This window comes from Anguilla anguilla, chromosome 13 (assembly GCF_013347855.1).
Source record: "Anguilla anguilla isolate fAngAng1 chromosome 13, fAngAng1.pri, whole genome shotgun sequence".
Classification (NCBI taxonomy): domain Eukaryota; kingdom Metazoa; phylum Chordata; class Actinopteri; order Anguilliformes; family Anguillidae; genus Anguilla; species Anguilla anguilla.
In genome coordinates, this window is record NC_049213.1 from 40,038,363 (window position 1) to 40,052,724 (window position 14,362).

The 14,362-nt window shown below is 48.5% G+C and overlaps 1 protein-coding gene across 3 annotated transcripts in view; it reads left to right on the plus strand.

The window, feature by feature from the left end:
• LOC118211897 (copine-5-like) overlaps positions 1–14,362 on the plus strand; it is a 137,665-nt gene that overhangs the window by 808 nt on the left and 122,495 nt on the right. The gene's annotated exons all lie outside the window — the stretch shown is intronic.

The following is a 14,362-nucleotide window of genomic DNA, read 5'->3' on the forward strand; positions in this document are numbered from 1 at the left end:
GGACGAGGGCGCTTGTTTTCTAAATCCTTGGCACAATATGCATTCTATAGGTGATGAGATATGGCACACAAAGGTCTTCTCTTATGAGACAGCGTGTTGATTTCATTTTGTCTTTTTATAGGCATTACACTCCACCTTGGTTTTGAATTACAAACTGAATTGGTTTCCTTTTCTCAAGGTACATGTAGTCTAGAAAATGGACGTTATTTATAAAATTTTGTTTTGGTTGGGCTCACATTTACAAGAGCGTGAAAAACGCGCATTTTCTAATTTTTTTTTAAGCATCAGTGCTCCCTGGCGAGCATGTGGTTGTTCGTGTATCAGCGCGCGATAAAGGCGACTTCATTAGATCCGTTTTGTGCGCGCGTATGACGAAGTCGGATTTCTATTGACGTTTGCCTGTTGTGTTGTCGAAGTATAAAATGAAGATAAACGTGTAAATAAGTCTGGCGCATAATTATACGCGTGGAGGTATGTGGAAACTAAAGTAAGAGCTTGCGGTGAACGTTTTCCCAGGGCAGGGCTCACCATCTGTCTCAATGAGCCAATTCTTAGGCGGTGGCATTCCAGAACGCCTGGGGCGTTAATGCATAATTAATGCTACAGTTAATGCAATAGTTTTTAACCAGGCCTCTGTTTCTGTATGGCCGTCATCATATATAAGTGTAGCTACTTGAATTTTTTTTTTTTTTTTGTTTTTTAATTTTATTGGCATATTTGCACATGCGCAATTGTGTTATTTCCCGAATTGCGGGGCTATATTGTACAGTCAAGTGCGCCAACAGTGAAAGAAAGAAATCACTAGGATAAAAACATTTTTTCGAAGATACGCGTATAATGCCGCATAACTGCATGTAAACATAACTCCCTTATGAGACACTTGTAATGCGTTATAAATGTGGCTGTAACCAGCTGTACGAGCCCATGGGTAATTAACGCAGGGCTTAATGTAATAAGGCTGTTGGGGATGCAAGGGCAATCCTTAGCAGCCTACTTTTCCAGAGGACTGTCTCAATAGAAAATTGTGTGTTAAATTTTTGTGTTGTTAATCCCCCCTCCTCTCTCTCTCCCCCCCCCCCCCCTCCATGGGAATTTTCACCATTGAGGAATATTATGAAAAGTTTGCCTGATTTTTAAAGGAACAATTACTGACACTCACTCTCAATGCAAGATATAGCTATCACTTCTCAGATCAGTGGAGCGTTTGAATCCTTTAAGCCTTTATGGCTGCTTAAGAGCTCAGGAACACAATAAAGCACATTAAACCCTCCTCTCCGTTATGCTGTTGTGCCTGCTAGACTGTTAAAGGAGTTTTTCTTAACTCTGTTTTTCCAGACAGCGAGGCCATTATCAATTACTCTTAGGCCCCAGAAGCTGTTCCCTCTCATTTCAAATGAGCTGCGGGGTAATCTGGGGCTGCCCAACCCTGTTCCTGGAGATCACCCGTCCTGTAGGCATTCAGTCAAACCCGAACGAGGCGTACCTTGTCCAACAGCTAGAGATCTGTGTTGAGCTGCTAATTAGTAGAATCCGGCATGCCAAATTGGGGTTGAAATGAAGATGAACAGGACAGCGGATCTCCAGGAACTGGGTTTGGCAGCCCTAGTGTAATCTCTTTGCCAAGCTCCAGTCCAGATATTTTGAACAAATACCGTTCAGATTTCCAAACTTCCATTTCTTTTGAAGGCTCTTGAGACAGTTGTACCTGATCCCCCCCCCCCCCTCACCTCCTAACTTCTACGAGCTCCAATGAGCTCCCCGATAATCCCAGTCAGGCTTCAGATTCCTCCTCAGCACTGATGCAGCTTTTGCTGAAAGTGGCCGAGTCCCTGCTCATGAATGCGGAAGCTTGGCGGTGCTCTGTCCCAGTATTACATCCCCCTCAATGCAGCCTTCGACACCGCTGATCATGACCGCCTTAGATGCTGGGTTGTGGGTTAGCGGACGGGCTAATGCTTTAACCTGGGCATAGCCTTGCTGATCTGACAGACAGCTCGGAATGGGCTTATCAACTGTCTCTCCAGAGTTAAATCCCGGATGTCAAACAGCTTCTTAGGATTAAACTGAGATAAGACTCGAGCTCCTTATTAGCGCTCAGAGAGAGAGAGAAGACTGAGAGCTGGCTAAATCTCTCAGATCTGCCCAGCGCATCTCAAGCATGATATTTAGGGCTGATTTTGACACTGATCTGAAATTCGTGTTGGATCTTTACAATGTTACTGAGATTGCTTTTTCTTTTTTTCTTTTTTTTTTTTACCATTTGAGAAACGTAGCCAACGCGAGGCCTCTGTCATCTGTTCCCAGTGCAGAGAAATGAACGCACGCCTTTGTTGCAAGCAGACTAGTTTACTGTAAAGGACATCGGTCTCCCTAAAAAAAGATCAGTTGAGTTGCTCCAGGTGATTCAGAACTCCACTGCCTGCTCATTAACAGGTGTGAAGATACACCCCCACATCACCTGTTCCACTTTCTCTGCGCTGACTACCTGTGTCTTTTAGAATTCATTTTAAAGTTCTCCTATTGGTCTGAAAGCCCTTCGATGGTCCGGCACCTATATAGAGTATATTAATGACTGCTTCAGCTGTCTGCTCTGCAAACAGCGAGTCGTTTATTACTTCTCATTCCTCCTGGTGAATTTAAATGCGGAGCTTCCTGTTCCTGTGCACCAGAGTTATGGAACTCCTCACCATAAGAATAAGAGGATGTCAATCCCTGAGTAGTTCTTTTTTTTTTCCTGTAAATTTGGTGGCCAACGTGGGGCTGAGCCTATCCAATTCTCACCTCACCCTGGAACGGCCAATCGTCTGCAAGCACAGCCACGTACATGCCCCCCCCCCCACCTGCTGATTCGGGAGAGCGCAGACGTCCGCTCTTCTCTGCTGAAACATGAGGTGCCGCCAGCTGCTTCTTCTCACACTGCGCACCACAGCTAAGCCCAAGCTGAGACGAGGACCACAGTGGCTCTCCCTGCAGTCTGTGCGGCCCCAGCTGACCAGCAGGGGTCGCTAGATAGCGGTGCTTGTTGAACCCTATCTGAAGGAACCGTCTCGCTCCCTGGGTGATGCAATCAGCGACTGCACATCGCTCTGGAGCTCCTGGCTACGATCGGCACAGTCAAGATTCGGTCCGAGTCCATGAGAGTCATCCATGCATTTAAAGACTTTTTTCTGATTTTAAGGCTTTTACAGTACTGCGAATCACTGCATGCATTGTATAATTTCATGCAGATTACTTATTATTATTATTATCGTTATTATTATTAGTATTATTCTTCTTATTATTGTTGTCTAAATCTTTGCTATGATAGATCACAAGAAGAAAGAGTATAAACTATTACAGCTCTGCTTGTTTCTAAGTGCAGTAGTTCATTGCAGGTGATATGGAATGCATTGTAACAGAGAAATATTTAATTAATGGTAAAGGATATAAGGCATATTTCAGAGGTTGAAACACATGGCGTACAAACTCGGGGAATAAGATAGAGAGACTGTGTGTCCTCACGTCCTGATCGAGCTTCATGACAGTTTCGCACCTCCTTGGTATGCTGTCCGACCAGGTCTGGAGGAGTTCCCGCTGAATTATTCATCATTGTGTGGAATTACTGCAGCCTGGCCTTCGAGCGCATGCTGGTCGCGCTGCTCATAAACCTTGGTGCCAATTTGGCGGACTCTGGGAAGACTGTCAAGAGGGTTTAAGTCATGTGACCGTGATGGCCAGCTCATAACCTCAATTACTCGCCTCCGCAAATGCCAATCATATGCTGTTGGCACAGCGCTAGTTGATGACATCCAATTATTTTATATTTCCAAAGGAAAAAAAAAAAAAACTTTATTGGCTAATCGCAGGAACGGCCCCCTGATCACGGCATGCTCGGGATGTTTAAACACGGTTTTCCCTCTTTCCGCTTTATCTTCAGTTTCTTTTCCGCTGCCTTTGTGTCCATAATTCCTGTAATAATACATGATCCCTGTCTGCTGGGGAAATGACTCGAGCTTGTTTGGCACGCCATGACAGAATGTCTAGAGCTGGCCCTGTCAGGTGTGGTCTTTTGGGAAGACGGTGGCAAGCTGTGTTTAGGTGTAAATAATGTTTGACTCTAAAAGTTCCTGGCTGGGCTATTTTAAGGCGACGTGCCAGTTTTGTAAAAAATGTGTAGTTAGGAGATGCAATAAATAACATTGGAGATATTTTACATTTTCTTTAATTATATATGGCCATTTGGATAGCATACCATTAACTGGAGCAACTTGCATAGATTTTCTTCCTGTGTCTTTCTTTAAAAACCGTTTGTTTTGCTACAGCCATTCCGAAACCTGTTGGAGGTTTTCACTGACTTAAAGAGATTAAAATGAAGGGACCTCTGATCCACACATTTATATTATGGTTAAGCGCTGCTTCATATTTCATGGCAGTTATATTACTGTCCCATATAGGGAGCCCTCCAAGAGCAAATTCACCTTTTTCAGCTCGGTCCCCTTCAAGGGCCGTTAGCGATGAAGAGAAAATAGCGTTCCAGCCGGGGGCTGCAGCCAATCGCGGGCGGGCGTGAGAAATCCTATTTTCCGCGGCCGTTCGCTCCAGACCGGTTGGCTCAGATCCCTCTCCGGCTGAAGGATGCAGAAGGTGCTAATAAGCGAGATCACTCAGGCCGTAACGAACGGTTATATAATGAGCGCTTCTCCGTTCTAAGTGATTAGGACAAAGTTGTGTGCAAAGTATACGCTTTGAATTTATCAGAATGTGTGAGTTCCTCAGCTGAAGCTGCCACTTGATGATAAACTGCACGCACACCACACACACAAACATGCGCTCAAACAAAGGCACACACACCACACGCAAACGCATTCACACACAAACAGGAGTGTGTGAGTGCGCCTGTGCGTTGTGTGTGTGTTTGTGTGAGTGTGCTCACGTGTGTCAGCATTATTGTTGTGTGTGTGTGTGTGTGTGTGTGTGTGTGTGTGTTTGTGTGAGTGTGCTCACGTATGGCAGCATTATTGTTGTGTGTGTGTGTGTGTGTGTGTTTGTGTGAGTGTTATCACGTGTGTCAGCATTATTGTTGTGTGTGTGTGTTTGTGTGAGTGTGCTCACGTGTGTCAGCATTATTGTTGTGTGTGTGTGTGCTTGTGTGAGTGTGTGTTTGTGTGAGTGTGCTCACGTGTGACAGCATTATTGTTGTGTGTGTGTGTGTTTGTGTGAGTGTGCTCATGTGTGACAGCATTATTGTTGTGTGTGTGTGTGTGTGTGTGTGTGTGTTTGTGTGAGTGAGTGTGATCACGTGTGTCAGCATTGTTGTTGTTGTGTGTGTGTTATTGTCAGCATTAGTGTAGTGAGAGCAGTGTGTGTGTTATTGTCAGCATTAGTGTAGTGAGAGCAGTGTGTGTGTGTGTGTGTGTGTGTGTGTGTGTTATTGTCAGCAGTAGTGTAGTGAGAGCAGTGTGGTTTCCAGTGCAAGCTGTTGGCCAATGATCAGCCTTGCTGTGATTTCGGGCGTGTTCTGCTTGGCTGATCGTGATACGGTCCGACACCTCTCACCGTCAGGCGCGTGCAAATCACTGAGGGGTCTGCTTGATTTATGGAAATATAATTATACTGATGGTGCTCCAGTGCAATCCTTTGCAGAAAAGATGACTTTTAGTTGTGTGTGTGGGAGTCTGTTTATGCACATGCAACATATGGCGTATGGGGTGGAGTTTTTTATACAGTGAGTCTATAAAGAGATTTTCATTTTTTGTGATTGCTGTAATGTGTAATGGGCGTTTGTGTGTGTGTGCGCGTTCACATGTATATGTCTGTATGCGAGCGCGTGCATGAGTGCATGTCTGTGTGTGTGCATGCAAATGTGTGTGTGCGTGCGTGCGTGCGTGTGTGTGAGGGAGAGAGAGAGAGAGAGAGAGAGAGAGTTTGTTTATCTTTTGAGCTCAAAGTGTTTTGAATGGTCTTATCTCTCCATCATGTAAACTCATAATATTGCCCATCCTGGGTGTCCATATCAATAACAGAGCTTATATTTCACCCAGTCTGAGTCCTTGAACTGTGCTTGTTTTACCTGGAGAAGCCAGGTGTAGCGATCCGCTCCCACTGAGACCCAATCCAAACTCCCTGCACTCCCTCAAAAGAAGAAAAAAAAACCAAATCCACAGGGGCCTCACTTACAGGTAGAGATGAGTGGTTTGGCTGCGGGAGGGTTTCAAAATTTGTCCCGGTTGTACAGGCGAACTTGTCGAATTCAGCATCAGTAACTCCCTGTCTTAGTGGAACGAGGGAGTGCCGTTTCTGGGTACATTCAGATCAGAGTGATGATGTCACAGTATCCCTGTCTTAGTGGAACGAGGGAGTGCCGTTTCTGGGTACATTCAGATCAGAGTGATGATGTCACAGTATCCCTGTCTTAATGGAACGAGGGAGTGCCGTTTCTGGGTACATTCAGATCAGAGTGATGATGTCACAGTACCTCTGTCTTAGTGGAACGAGGGAGTGCCGTTTCTGGGTACATTCAGTTCAGAGTGATGATGTCACAGTATCCCTGTCTTAATGGAACGAGGGAGTGCCGTTTCTGGGTACATTCAGATCAGAGTGATGATGTCACAGTACCCCTGTCTTAGTGGAACGAGGGAGTGCCGTTTCTGGGTACATTCAGATCCTAGTGATGATGTCACAGTATCCCTGTCTTAATGGAACGAGGGAGTGCCGTTTCTGGGTACATTCAGATCCTGGTGATGATGTCACAGTACCCCTGTCTTAATGGAACGAGGGAGTGCCGTTTCTGGGTCCGTTCAGATCCTGGTGATGATGTCACAGATTCTCACATCCTCTCGGCTCCTTGGCCTCTCAGGCCTAGCGGTTTCCGCGCTTGTGTGTGGTGGAGAGGTGCTTCACGCTAACAGCTCCTGACCTGTGCACAGCTGCGGGGGTCTCCCTCCCGTTCGCTCTGGGGTGACTGAACGAGACTCCTTTAGTCTGTCGGTAAACGCACTGCAGCTTCGTGCTCGAGACTGCTTTTCTCTGCTCGAAGAGTCTGAGTCACTGCTTAGTGAGGCCAAGGCTGAAGATGTGGGTCGTCGCTTGCATTGTGCCTGTGGAAGGCCACCATTCGGGCTCTGCTTTCCTTTACTTCAGTGCATTGTGCCTTTGGCATGCCACCATTTTGGCACTGCAGTCCTTTTTGTAGGTGCATCGTGGCTTTTGGAGTCCACCATTCTGGCTCTAATTTCCTTTACATCGATGCATTGTGCCTGTGGGAGGCCGCCATTCCGGCTCTGCTTTCCTTTAGTCCTTTACCCGCTCGGATGCTCTCCTCTTTACCCCTTGCAGAGGTCAGACATCTTGCTGGACCGGGGGAGTCCAGTGAAAGTCTTCTGAGGCAAGAACTGCTTTAATAATGCAAACGTTTTACAAGAGCCTCAGAAGGAGAGCGAGAGGGAGGGAGGGAGGGAGGGAGGCTGAGAGGGAGAGAGAGAGGGAGGGAGGGAGGGAGGGGAGGAGAGAGGGAGGGAGGGAGGCTGAGAGAGGGAGAGAGAGGGAGGGAGGGAGGGAGGGAGGGGAGGATAGAGGGAGAGAGGCTGAGAGGGAGAAAGAAAGGGAGGGAGGGAGGGGAGGAGAGAGGGAGGCAGAGAGGGAGAGAGGGAAGAGGGAGGGAGGAAATCTGAGAGTGGGGTGGTAACTCAGAATTATCAAGGACCTCAAAGCTGAAATGTGACGGTGGTTTTACTGAAGGGGCCCTGGGGTGGGCCTTGGGGTGTGGCCCCTGGGGTGGGCCCCTGGGGTGGGACTTGGGCTGGCCCCTGGGGTGGGCCTTGGGGTGGGCCCTGGGGTGGGCCCCTGGGGTGGGCCCCTGGGGTGGGCCCCTGGGGTGGGGCCTGGGGTGGGCCCTGGCGTTGCTGAAAGGCCAGTGATTCGCTGTGCGTGTCCTTGGGATTAATTTTCATACTCTTATTGACATTTTTGAAGAAATTATTTTGGTCTGTGATCAGATATGAATATTGAATGATAATTGTATTTGAAAAAAAAAAAAAAAAAAACCTGACCATAAAAAGACTGAAAGGGTTCCTGTAACAGGGAAACGCATCTGCTCCCCTCGAGCCGATGAGGAAGGCGAGGTAAAAAAACTCTGAATCCGGCCGAATGTGCAGATGTTCGCCACACCTGGCTCCCAGCGAGAAAAGCTTTTTCACCTTTCCCCACAAGAGAGCACGGCGTTGGGGCTCGCCACAAAAAAAAACCCCCAGCATGTCACCAGCGCCGCCGGGATGGTGCAAACCGCCCGCTGAAATGCCACAGTGTACCCGGGGACAAATCTGGACTTTTTTTTTTTTTGTTTGTTCCCAAAGACAATTCGATAGTCAATCGCCTGTCTCTGGTTTTGTCCCGCGGAGGAAAACGGAAGCCCTATTATAGATAATTATTGTAATTTGGTGACAGTCCCTGCTCCAATCATTAATAACTCTGTCAACTGTGGTGAGTCAGTACCCAGTCAATTCTTTGTCAGGAGATGTCTCTGCTCTTTGAACGTATCATTATGCTGCTGGTGAGGGAGAGCTGCCGGGGGGGGGGGGGGGGGGGGGGCAGGGGGTGAGGGGGGGGGGGATGGTTCTGTCTCTCCCCTGGAGAGAGCTAGAGACGAGTCTGATCTCCACATGGATCTGGATCCCACCGTGGTCATGCATAATATGCCGGTAATACCCGACTCATCTGTTGAGGTTGTACAGTAGATCCAGATCTGGGGATCCATTGAAGTAGTAGAGCACATGGGTTCACCACATTTCACATCAAAGGGTGTTAAGAACATGGATGGCTGGGGTGCTGGAAAGTAGGGAATTCTCTCTCTCTCTCTCTCTCTCTCTCTCTTTCTTTCTGTCTCTCTCATTCTCTATCTCTGTCTCTCTCTTTCTCTCTGTCTTTCTCTCTCACACACACATTCCAAACTAGTAGAGAAAAATGGGCAAAATAATTAAAAATAAAAAAAGTCTTCAGCAAGACCGTTAGGAAAGGGGGGATTTCCTTTGAAAGGAAAACGGTCCTTGCTGGTTGAGTGGTGCCGCATAGTCATAATGCTCATAATCTGCACTCTGGACTTTAGTTTTTGCACATGCACACACAGAGCAAGGTAACAGGGGCAAAGGTAAAGACCCTCTCATCAGTACGTATCTGAGTACGGCAGGTCGTAGGTTCAATTCCCCGGGTGGGCCACTGCCGTTGCACCCTTGGGAAAAGTACTTAACCTGCATTGCTGCAGTGTATATCCAGCTGCATAAATGGATGCAGTGTAAAGTGGTCAAGTAAAATGCTGTGTAGGTCGCTCTGGATAAGAGCGTCTGCTAAATGCCTGCAATGTAGTGTAGTGTAGTGTAGTGTAGTGTAATGTAGTGTAATGTAATGTAGTGTAATGTAATGTAGAGTAATGTAGTGTAGTGTAATGTAATGTTGTGTAATGCAATGTTGTGTAGTGTAATGTAGTGTAATGTAATGTTGTGTAGTGTAATGTAGTGTAGTGTAGTGTAGTGTAATGTAGTGTAGTGTAGTGTAGTGTAATGTAATGTAGTGTAATGTTGTGTAATGTTGTGTAATGTTGTGTAATGTAATGCAGTGTAATGCAGTGTAATGTAGTGTAATGTAATGTAGTGTAGTGTAATGTAGTGTACTGTACTGTAGTGTAGTGTAGTGTAGTGTAATGTAGTGTAGTGTAATGTGATGTTGTGTAGTGTAATGTAGTGTACTGTACTGTAGTGTAGTGTAGTGTAGTGTAATGTAGTGTAGTGTACTGTACTGTAGTGTAGTGTAGTGTAGTGTAATGTAGTGTAGTGTAATGTAGTGTAATGCAGTGTAATGTAGTGTAATGTAATGTAATCTGCGGAGCTTCATCCTCTGCAGCTGCGCTTAGGGCCCACCCCACGGTCGCTGCAGCCTAATCCCAGTGGCCGGGGGGGGGGGGAGGGGGGGGGATTGATATTCCGGGTCTGCTCTCTTGACTTACGCCTCATAATTGCGATGTTTGCCGAAGCCCGCCGGTGTCAATCACAGGGCTCTGCGCAGATTGGAGTTCGATCCGCGTGCCCAGCGCAGGCTAACGCTCTGGGAACGCCGGAGCTTAGGAGCTGTAAATATTTGAGCAGTTTCTCTCCCGCTGCGTTTTCTGCATCTGCCTGCCCACGCCGAGTTCCACTCTCCTCAGCTCTCGCATCGAGTCCGCCCTTCAGGCTGCTCCCAATTACGGCAATTATGATTCTGAATTTATTATTCCGATTTAGTTTGCTTGTGCACTTGTGAATCACTTGCAATAAATCACTGGGACTGAAGGGGGCAGTATGATAATTAGGCTTGGGTAAATCAATCAGAGACCTGCTTTGCGTAATTTGTGAATAAATGGACGTTCTCGCCCTCCTGTATTCAGAGCGCACGGCCACCCCTCAGGATCAGATTAAACGGTCTGGGAGCAAACTGCCCTGACGCACGTCCTCATTGGCTCCCGAGAGCTGCTTACAGAACGCAGTCACCTTCTGACCTATCAGCCGCGTCGTAGTTATGGATCATGTGACTCTCGGGAAAAGGTCCACGTCCATTTTTCCCGTGTTCATCTTCCTCACTTTACTGCTTTCTTATGTGAGTGATTCTGTAATCAGGGACTCCACACGCCTGTGGCACCGCCATCAGCGGGGCGGGTGGGGTAGTTACAGGAACAGCAGGGGGGGGTAGTTACAGGAGCAGGGGGGGTAGTTGCAGCAGCAGCATCAGCAGGGGGGTAGTTTCTGCAGCAGTAGCGGCGAGGGGGCGGGGGGGTTTGGTTTAGAGTGGGTTGTTTCAGTATCGGGGGGTGGGGGGGGGTGTCTTGCTGTGGAATTACACCCGCTGTCTCCAGCTGTGGGGCAGAGAGAGAGAGAGAGCAGAGAGCCATTTTAATTCAGTTTGAGCGGACCGGGGCAATATCGCAGGCCTGCTGTCCTTCCAGCCGTGCTCGTTCCAGCTTAATTCAGCGCGGCCCTCTCCAGTTAACTGCCTCCTCAAGCCGCCTGATGGAAAACAACTGGAGCATAATTTATCCCAGCGTAGCCAAAACAAAGGATATGAGTTTTTCTGAGCGCCGTAGGGATTCAGACAGGCCTTATGAGGCGTGAGGTGACATCACGCAGAGGCATGTGCTGAGCGGCGTGTGAACCTTGAACACCGACGTTATGAATGCATTAAACATTCCAACGTATGGATCTGCCACCCAGAACTGCAGCACTTCAGAGCCCTGCTTCCCCTGAGACCACACTTTGAACATGAATTCTGTTTTATCGCACGTGCTTCAAAAGGATTCAATTTATGGTGAAGCAGTTTATTGTGATGCACATCCTGGCTGTATTGTTGGGTGGGGGGGTGGGTGGGGGGGGGGGAGATGCTGATGCTGTTGGCTTTGAGAGTGTGAAGCACAAGTGTGATGGCAGAGTACTGCTGGCGTCTCTGTTTCCACTGTGGGAAGCATAGCCGATTGCACAGAGAGAGAGGGTGTGAGAGTGGGTGTGTGTGTGAGAGTGTGAGTGTCTTTACGTGTGTGTGTGTGTGTGTTTGTATGTGTGCGTGAATGTCCGTAAGTGTGTGTGTGTGTGTTGTGTGTTTGTAAGCGTGTGTATGTGTTTGTATGTGTGCGATAGTGTTTGTAAGTGTGTGTGTGTGTTTGTATGTGTGTGTGTGTGTGTTTGTAAGTGTGTGTGTGTCTGTGTATGTGTGCGTGAGTGTGTGTGTGTGTGTGTGTGTATGTGTGCGTGAGTATGTGAGTGTGTGTTTGTGAGTATGTGCGTGAGTGTGTGTGTGTGTGTGCGGGAGTGTTTGTAAGAGTGTGTGTGTGTGTGTGTGTGTGTGTGTGCGGGAGTATGTGAGTGTGTGTGTGTGTGTGTGTATGTGAGTGTGTGTGAGTATGTGAGTGTGTGTGTGTGGGGTGGGGGGCTGGGGATGGGTGCAGTCCTGACGGAGGGGGGTACTGGGAGAGGCCTGCACACATCTGTCAGTCACATCTAAATTTGGGGAGGCAGACAGGGTGATGGACAGTGTCAGGAACATGTCTCGCCATGCAGAAGGAATTTGTCCGGAGGGGGGGGGGGGGGGGGGGGGGGGGGGTGGAGGTTCCGGAAACGGGGCCAGAGACCGACGTGCGTCTTTACCTCCGCCGAATCTTCAGCCTTCCCGCGCACTGCTCCAGTTCTGTCCCTCCAGCCGTCCCGCGCACTGCTCCAGTTCTGTCCCTTTCTGTTTGTTCAGAGCGCCTGTCTGTGTCTAAAAAAACGCCTCTCTTCCGGCTCCTGTGCAGGTGCTTCTCCCGAACTGTCGCTGGTTCGAACCTCGCGTCCGCAGGGAGCCAATTAAATCGCTGCTTCAATCAGCAGCCGCTTAATTATTACCCACACGCGCTCCAACGCGGCTCACAGGTTAAGTGCTTAGTTTCCGTTTTTATCAGCGCGTCGTTAGCATTGTGCTGCGCGTTACATAATTTATTTGAAATAAAAAAAAAAAAAAACATGTTTTAAATGACAACTAATCTCTAATCCCCATAATTATTATAAAATGATTTAATGGAGCCTTGTTTCTTTACAAAAAGGCACTGCATTAGATGAATAAGGAGTGGATGCCTCCCTCTTAAATGTGATTGGTACGTGCTGCGTTTTGATATTTGTGAGGAAACGGTCCTGCTCTAGTTCAGGATGTTTGTCAGTTTGAATTTAAAGGTTCAGGGCCACCTGCTCCCCGGTCCCTGACTTTGTGTTTGACATGTTTACAGTGTGGCTACTCTGTGTTCACACCTGTGTGTGTTCACACCTGTTCACACCTGGAGAGCGCGTGTGGCTTCTGCTCTGGTATTGTGATACGATAGCGGGTCCTGTTCATTATAAGGGACCGTGGTCACAATGCAGGAGATGGTGTGTACAGAACCACTGGGCATAGAGGCTGGTGTGCGCTCTGTGAGGTCATAATGTAAGGACGATGCTGATTGGTTGGAGGGCCTGAAGAAGTCTGATTGGTACTGAATACAGTGATGGGCAGGACCACAGAGGAGGCACTGATGGTTCAGGGCAGAATGGGCTAACAGACTGTGCTGGGTACGCGTGAGTGGGCTGGCTTCAGCGCTGCGATCACATCAAGCACTGCAGGCCTTCAGACGGCTCTTTAAAAACGGCAGCACCAGCAGAGGCGCTGCTCTGTCTGGTCTGAACTAGAACGTGTGTCATGTGATAAATGCCCGGGTGAGCTGATTGGTTCCTGAGGTTGGAGGTGAGAGGATGATGAGAGAAGAAGAGAGAGATGGAGAGGGAGGGAGAGAAATAGAGAGGGTGATGAGAGAGAGAGAGGGAGAACGAGAGGGAGACAGAAATAGAGAGGGTGATGAGGGAGAGGGAGAGAAAGAAAGATGAAGAGGGATAGAGAAATAGAGAGGGTGATATGGGAGAGAGAAAGAAAGATGGAGAGGGAGAGAAAAATAGATAGGGTGATGAGAGAGGGAGAGAAAGAGAGAGATTGAGAGAGGGAGAAAGTAGTAGAGAGGGAGAGAGGGGGAGAGCAAGAGCGAGGAATGGAGAGAGAGGGAGAGCGAGAGAGAGGGAAGGAGAGAGTGAGAGAGATGGAGAGTGAGAGGAAGAGAGGGAGAAAGAAAGAGGGAGAGGGAGAGCGAGAGAGCGAAGGAGAGTGGAAGTGACAGTGTGATGTGAGGGAAAGAGGGAGAGAGAGAGTAATGAGGGAGAGGGAGAGTGAGGAGGGGAGAGGGGGAGAGTGAGAGAGAGGAGGGAAAGAGGGAGAGAGAGAGTAATGAGGGAGGGGGAGGGGGAGAGGGGGAGAGGGGGAGAGTGAGGAGGGAAAGAGAAAGAGAGGGAGAGGGAGAGAGAGGAGGGAAAGAGGGAGAGAGAGAGAGTAATGAGGGAGAGGGAGAGTGAGGAGGGGGAGAGTGAGAGAGAGGAGGGAAAGAGGGAGAGAGAGAGAGTAATGAGGGAGGGGGAGAGTGAGGAGGGGGAGAGGGGGAGAGTGAGAGAGAGGAGGGAAAGAGGGAGAGAGAGAGAGTAATGAGGGAGGGGAAGAGTGAGGAGGGGGAGAGGGGGAGAGGGGGAGAGTGAGGAGGGAAAGAGAAAGAGAGGGAGAGGGAGAGAGAGGAGGGAAAGAGGGAGAGAGAGAGAGTAATGAGGGAGAGGGAGAGTGAGGAGGGGGAGAGGGGGAGAGTGAGAGAGAGAAGGGAAAGAGGGAGAGAGAGAGAGTAATGAGGGAGGGGGAGAGTGAGGAGGGAAAGAGGGAGAGAGGGAGAGAGAGGAGGGAAAGAGGGAGAGAGAGAGAGTAATGAGGGAGAGGGAGAGTGAGGAGGGAAAGAGAAAGAGAGGGAGAGGGAGAGAGAGGAGGGAAAGAGGGA